The sequence below is a fragment of the Salvelinus sp. IW2-2015 genome, unplaced genomic scaffold (assembly GCF_002910315.2).
Source record: "Salvelinus sp. IW2-2015 unplaced genomic scaffold, ASM291031v2 Un_scaffold2110, whole genome shotgun sequence".
NCBI classification, from domain to species: Eukaryota; Metazoa; Chordata; class Actinopteri; order Salmoniformes; family Salmonidae; genus Salvelinus; species Salvelinus sp. IW2-2015.
The window spans coordinates 25749-33455 of record NW_019943448.1 but is presented as its reverse complement, the minus strand read 5'-3'; the positions used below and the strand labels follow the sequence as shown (position 1 = coordinate 33455).

The 7707-nt window shown below is 38.2% G+C and overlaps 1 protein-coding gene across 1 annotated transcript in view; it reads right to left on the bottom strand.

The window, feature by feature from the left end:
- Positions 1–7392, bottom strand: part of LOC139022572 (ryanodine receptor 3-like) — a 45686-nt gene extending 38294 nt beyond the window's left edge. Inside the window, exon 1 of the mRNA XM_070439995.1 lies at positions 7279–7392. The gene's annotated coding sequence lies outside the window, so the exon portion shown is untranslated. The remainder of the gene's footprint in view (positions 1–7278) is intronic.
- Positions 7393–7707: the final 315 nt, after the last annotated feature.

Genomic DNA, 7707 nt, shown 5'->3' with positions numbered 1-7707 from the left:
GAGGCACAGTGTGATATTGAACACCCAGGAGGGCAGACAGATGAAGGGAGAACAGTGTGATATAGGCACACCCAGGGAGGGCAGACAGATGAAGGGAGAACAGTGTAGAACAGTGTGATATAGGACACCCAGGGAGGGCAGACAGATGAAGGGAGAACAGTGTGATATAGGACACCCAGGGAGGGCAGACAGATGAAGGGAGGACAGTGTGATATAGGACACCCAGGGAGGGAAGAAAGATGTGCAATTTGTTKTTTGTATTTATTAGGAATCCCCATTAGCTGTTGCCAAGGCAGCAGCTACTCTTCCTGGCTTCCAAACACATTAAGGCACTTACATTATACATAAAAATAAATGAAAAACAGTACATCATGTTCCATTATTACACCACTACATATCTACAATACAAAATGTATAATACCACCATACAACAATATAACAATGTAGGTGTGTGTATGATGTGAGTGTGCATATGCTTGTGTCTGTACCTTTGTGTGTGTCTCTTCACAGTCCCCGCTGTTCAACAAGATGTATTTTTACCTGTTTTTTTAAATCTGATTTTACTGCTTGCATCAGTTACCTGATGTGGAACAGAGTTCCATGTAGTCATGGCTCTATGTAMTACTGTGTGTCTCCCATAGTCTGTTCTGGACTTGGGGACTGTGAAGAGACCACTTGTGGCATGTCTTGTGGGGTATGCATGGGGTGTCTGAGCTGTGAGATAGTAGTTTAGACAGACAGCTCGGTGCATTCATCATGTCTATTCCTCTCACATATACAAGTAGTGTTGAAGTCAGTCTCTCTTCCACTTTGAACCAGGAGAGATTGACATGCATGTCATTGATGCTAGCTCTCTGTGTGTATTTAAGGGCCAGCCGTGCTGCTCTGTTCGGAGACAATTGTAATTTTCCTAAAGTCCCTCTTTGTGGCACCTGACCACACGACTGAACAGTAGTCCAGGTGCGACAAAACTAGAGCCTATAGGATCTGCCTTGTTGATAGTGTTGTTAAGAAGGTAGAGCAGCGCTTTATTATAGACAGACTTCTCCCCATCTTAGCTACTACTGCATCAATATGTTTTGACCATGACAGTTTACAATCTAGTGTTAATCCAAGCAGTTTAGTCAAATCAACGTGCTGATTTTCTACATTATTTATTAGAAGATATAGTTGATGTTTAGGGTTTAGTGAATGATTTGTCCCAATGCAATGCTTTACGTTTTATAAATATTAGGACTAACATAATCTTTGCCGCACTATGATTACAGTCTTCAAAGAGAACAGTAATGACAGTGTAATCATAGAGACACTGTAATCACAGTGTAATCATAGAGAGAGGCACTGTAATCACAGTGTAATCATAGACAGAGGCACTGGAATCACAGTGTAATCATAGACAGAGGCACTGTAATCACAGTGTAATCATATTCAGTGTGATCTACCTGCTGAATGGGTGTACACAAAGAATGTTTCTCCAATAGTAGTACCAAAACATTGAAAAAAAGGTTTTCTCAAAAGTGAATTTACAATTTTATCCAAAGTAAAAAACAGAAATTCAAATGTTTCTACATAAGACCGAATCGAAGGTGGTGAGTAACATATCTCTGTATCACCACAGACTGCAGCCGTTCACTGTCTGTGAGTCAGTTGATCTGCAGTAATATCTCTGAATACACACAATCTAAAGGAGAAAATGCATCTCAGTCTTATTTTGGAACTATAGGGGGTGCTGTTCCGCATTAGCATATTTGGGTCTCCAAATTAAACTGCCTCGTCTAAATTCTGATCGTACAATATGCATATTATTGTTATTATTGGATAGAAAACACTTTCTAGTTTCTATAAGCGTTGGAATTTTGTCTCTGAGTGGTACAGAACAAATATCTACAGCACTTTTCATGACAGGGGTCAGATTTCAGAAATGTTTACCCCTGATCTGGAGCGCTGTTTTTAAGGCGACAGTGAATGCATGAAGAAACCGACACTGCCTACGTCTTCCTCTGGGTGTCTGTACGTCATCACGTTTTGAATGGAATCGATGTGCACAATCACAGCCATTATAAAAGAACAAAACGTATAGGTACCTCCTTTTCTCGTCGCGCGCCTGAAGCGTGAGGACATCGGACTTGCCTCATTCCAAATCGTTGTCTAACCAGCAATATTTCTCCGGTCATGTTTTCAGTCGTTATAGTTGTTAAAAACATCATAATGTAGTTAATTTGAACCGTTTTATAGCAATTTATATCCGTTTAGTGCGATTTTTAGGAATTTCTTTGTTGGGCACTCTGAAACTTGGACACGTTTTGGGGTCCCGTTCGATCGTAGTGGACATTCGAAGGACAGAGGACATTCTATCGACAAAAAGAAGATTACAACATAGAAAAGGATACAGTTGCCAAGAATCTGATGGAAGAACAGCTCAAAGTAAGCAATATTTAATATAAAATCGTTGGTCTGTCGAAATATTTTAAACGCATATTTCGCCATTTTGTTTGTTTTATCGCGTCACTTGGCGAACCCTGTATTGAAAAGTAAGAGAATTTTAAAAATGTAAGTCAGCGGTTTGCATTAAGAACTAATTTGTCTTTCGATTCCTGTCAACCCTGTATTTTTAGTCAAGTATAGATTAGCTTTCAATTAAACTAGATCACTCTGTAGATGACGTCAGACATATTTGGAGGCTGATTTCCTAGTATTTTTATTGTGTAAAACCACGGTTTTGTATGGCTAAATATGCACCTTTTCGAACAAACTGTATATGTATGTTGTAAAATGATGTTACAGGAGTGTCATCGGAAGAAATTCTGAGAAGGTTAGTGAAAAAATTAAATATATTTTTGGCGGTGATTACGTATAGCGCTCTTTGGCTGGAATCGATGCTCGGGTAACGTTTCACATGTGGTATGCTAACTTATCGATTTAGTGTGTTTCGCGGAAACGCTTAGAAAACTTGAAATATGTTCGGGAATCACAAGATCTTGGGTTTTTCCATTGCTATGCTTGTCTATTTTTATGAGAAGTTTTATGATGAGTAAATTGGTCATACCACGTTGCTCTATCTTAGTAATTCTAGTCGATTGTGATGGTCGGTGCAATTGTAAACTGTGATTTCTACCTGAAATATGCACTTTTTTCTAACAACACCTATCCTATACCATAAATATGTTATCAGACTGTCATCTGATGAGTTTTTTCTCTGGTTTGTGGCTATCAATATCTTAGTTTAGCCGAATTGGTGATAGCTAGTGGTGGAGAGAGAAATGGGGGACAAAGAAAGAGGGTGTATTTTGCTAACGTGGTTAAGCTAAATAGATTTACATATTGTGTCTTCCCTGTAAAACATTTTAAAAAACAGAAATGATGGGTTTATTCACAAGATCGTACTTTCATCTGTGTCTTGGACTTGTGATTTAATGATATTTAGATGCTACTATTTACTTGTGCAAGCTATGCTAGCTATGCTAATCAGTGTGGGGGGGGTGGGGGTGTCTCCCGGATCCGGGTTTCTGAGGCAGTAGAGTTATTAAGAACTTTTTCTGTGAAAACAGCAGCATTGATCGGGTCATGTGAGTCAATTGGCAAATTGGGGAAAGTTTCCATGTTATTATTAGACACCAACTTTGTAACTATATGCTGTATGTACTGTATGTAACTGTATGTACTGTATGTACTGTGTTGCTGTATGTACTGTATGGACTGTATGTACTGTATGGTACTGTGTGTACTGTATGTACTGTATGACTGTATGACTGTGTGCTGTAATGTACTGTATGTACTGTATGACTGTATGTACTGTGTGTACTGTGTGATGTATGTACTGTATGTACTATATTACTGTGTGTACTGGTGATGTATGTACTGTATGTACTGTATGTGATGTATGTACGTAGTAACTGTGTGCTGTATGTACTGTAGTATGTACTGTATTGTACTGTATGTACTGTGGTACTGTGTGTACTTGTGCTGTAGTATACTGTATGTACTGTGGCTGTATATGTACTGTATGTACTGTGTGCTGTATGTACTGTATGTACTGTATGTGTATGTATGTACTGTATGTACGGTATGTACTGTATGTGATGTATGTGATGTATATGTACTGTATTGTACTGTATGTACTGTATGTGCTGTATGTGATGTATGTACGTGTATTGTACTGTATGTACTGTATGTACTGTATGTGATGTATGTACTGTATGTACTGGTGTGCTGTATTTTACTGTATTGTACTGTATGTACTGTATGTGATGTATGTACTGTATGTACGTATGTGATGTATGTACTGTATGTACGTATGTGCTGTATGTGCTGTAGACTGTATGTGCTTAGTACGTATGTGATGTATGTACTGTATGTACTGTGTATGCTACTGTACTGTTACTGTATGTACTGTAGTACTGTATGTGATGTATGTACTGTATGTACGTTATGTACTTATGTTGTTAGTGATGATGTTTATGTGATGTAGTACTGTATGTTGCTGTATGTCTGTATTGCTACTGTATGTACTGTATGTACTGTATGTGATGTATGTACTGTATGTACTGTGTGCTGTATGTACTGTATGTACTGTATGTACTGTATGTGATGTATGACTGTATGTACTGTATGTGATGTATGTACTGTATGTGACTGTATGTGCTGTATGTGCTGTATGTACTGTATGTGCTGTATGTACTGTATGTGATGTATGTACTGTATGTACTGTGTGCTGTATGTACTGTATTTGTGACTGTATGTACTGTATGTGACTGTATGTAATGTTGTAGTGTGCTTGTAGCTGTATGTACTGTTACTGTATGTACTGTATGTACTGTGTGTACTGTGTGCTGTATGTACTGTGTGTTACTGTGTTGCTGTATGTACTGTATGTACTGTATGTACTGTATGTGATGTATGTACTGTATGTACTGTGTGCTGTATGTACTGTATGTGATGTATGTACTGTATGTACTGTATGTACTGTATGTTAGTTATGTTACCCGTATGTACTGTATGTACTGTATGGCTGTATGTACTGTATGTATGTATGTACTGTAATGTACTGTGTGCTGTATGTACTGTATGTGCTGTATGTACTGTATGTACTGTATGTGATGTATTGTGATGTATGTACTGTGTGCTGTATGTACTGTATGTGATGTATGTGCTGTATGTGCTGTATGTACTTGTATGTACTGTATGTACTGTATGTACTGTGTGCTGTATGTACTGTATGTACTGTATGTACTGTATGTGATGTATGTACTGTATGTACTGTGTGCTGTATGTACTTGTATGTGATGTATGTACTGATGTACGGGTATGTACTGTATGTACTGTATGTGCATGTATGTACTGTATGTGATGTAGTACTGTATGTGCTGTATGTGATGTATGTACTGTGATGTACTGTATGTACTGTATGTGATGTATGTACTGTATGTACTGTATGTGATGGTATGTGCTGTATGTGTTGTATTACTGTATGTAGTTGTTTATGTACTGTATTACTGATGTGATGTATGTATGTACTGTAATATGTCTGTATTACTGTATGTGATGTATGTACGATGTATGTATGGGCTGCATGTACTATGTACTGGCATGTACTGTATGTACTGTATGTACTGGTGTGATGTACTGTATGTGATGTATGTACTCTATGTACTGTATGTACTGTATCTGATGTATGTACGTATGTACTGTATGTACTGTATGTATGTACTGTATGGTACTGTGTGCTTGTATGTACTGTATGATGCTGTACTACTGTAATGTACTGTATGTACTGATGTGCTGTATGTACGTATGTACTGTATGTACATGTAAATGTGCGTATGTTACTGTGAGTGTATGTACTGTACATGTACTGATAGATGTACTGGTGTCATGTATGTACATGATTACTGTATACTGATGTGCTGTATGGATGTACGTGTTATGTATGTTACTGTAATGTACTGTATGTATGTGGTGCTGTATGTACTGTACTGTATGTACTGTATGTACTGTATGTGATTGTATGTACTGTATGTACTGTATTGTATGTACTGTATGTACTTGTGTGCTGTATGTACTGTATGTGCTGCATGTACTGTATCTACTGTATGTACTGTATGTACTGTGTGCTGTATGTTACTGTATGTACTGTATGTGATGTATGTACTGTATGTGCTGTATGTACTGCTATGTACTGTGTGTACTGTATGTGATGTATGGTACTGTGTGTGCTGTATTACTGTATGTACTGTGTGTTACTGTATGTGCTGTATGTACTGTGGCTGTATGTACTGTACTGTATGTGTGCTGTATGTACTGTATGCCTGTTTACCGGATGTACTGTATGATGACTATATGTACCGTATGTGCTATGTGACTGTATGTACTGTATGTCTGATGTACTGTATGTACTGTATGTACCGTATGTACCGTATGTACCTTATGTTACTATGTACTGTGTGTTGTATGTGATGTATGTTGTGTATGTGGTTTATGTACTGTATGTCGTATGTGCTGTTTGTGTACTGTATGTACGTGTGCTGTATGTATGTGTGCTGTATGTACTGTATGTTACTGTATGTTGCTGTAGTACTGTATGTACTATATGTACATATGTGCAAGATGTAATGAATACCATAGAAAAAGACTGACTAAACAGTTATTCCCATTCAAGTCAATGTTCTGTGATGAGTGGAATCTATATTACAATACCGAAAACCTCTTATCATGCTCATTTCTGAAGAAAGATAAGACTTTCATGATGTAATATAGTTTTAGCCTGGTGCAAGATCGGTTTGTGCTCTATAGCTAACTCATTGGCTATACCTCACAAACAGATCGGGAACCAGTCTAAATGTGTTTTATCTTCCTCATGCCCATCTCCTGAACCAGCTGCTTATTCGCTGATGGACAGCTTGAGAAGTTCAGCGGGTTCAGAGAATGTTGCTGTTGTCGTGGTGCTGTGTCACAGGATTCTAGAATTATTAACATAACAGACTTCAGAGAATAGAATCAGAATCAGATTTCCAAGAAACAACTGTTCTCATTGTAAATGGTCAGTCCGTTTAGATTAGAACTCTATATAATAGTGTCTGTTGCTGAATGACATTCTAAAGCAGCATGTACCTGTTCTGGGTTATCATAGCCATTTACCAAGCAGGAATATGGCGGGGAGTCAGACTCAGACTCTTTTTGTATGAATGCTTATTAACACCGGAAATAATCAAAGAGATTTTGAAAGTATTTAAATGCAGTCAAAATTAGTCCATACCAAGTACTGAGAGACACTCCACTCACCTTAGCCTCAGATGTAGGTTCTAGGAAGCATAGTCGATTTCCGAGTCCCTCCACGGACAGACAAAACTTGCGATTCTCCTTCTGGATGGTGGCGACACTCTGCAGCACCACCTCATCATCCTGTCAGGAGAGAAGGGGAGAGGAGAGGAGAGGAGAGGAGAGGAGAGGAGACAGTATAAAGATTCTGAACAACAATATTCCCTAAATGCAAGCACACGAGGGTGAAGCATTTCCTTACCTGTAGTCTAACATGGCCTCTCTTCACTTTAGAGAATAACAACACAAGCAAACACAAGCAAAACAGCTAATTCTACTCTCTTTTAGTTTGTTTTCTGCTCAGCTGTACTTGCTATACTGTTATCATGCCTGCTAGCTTTTCTACTTTTATCAGTTTACCTCTTTCTCATCAGAAAAGGAGACTAGGAGAGA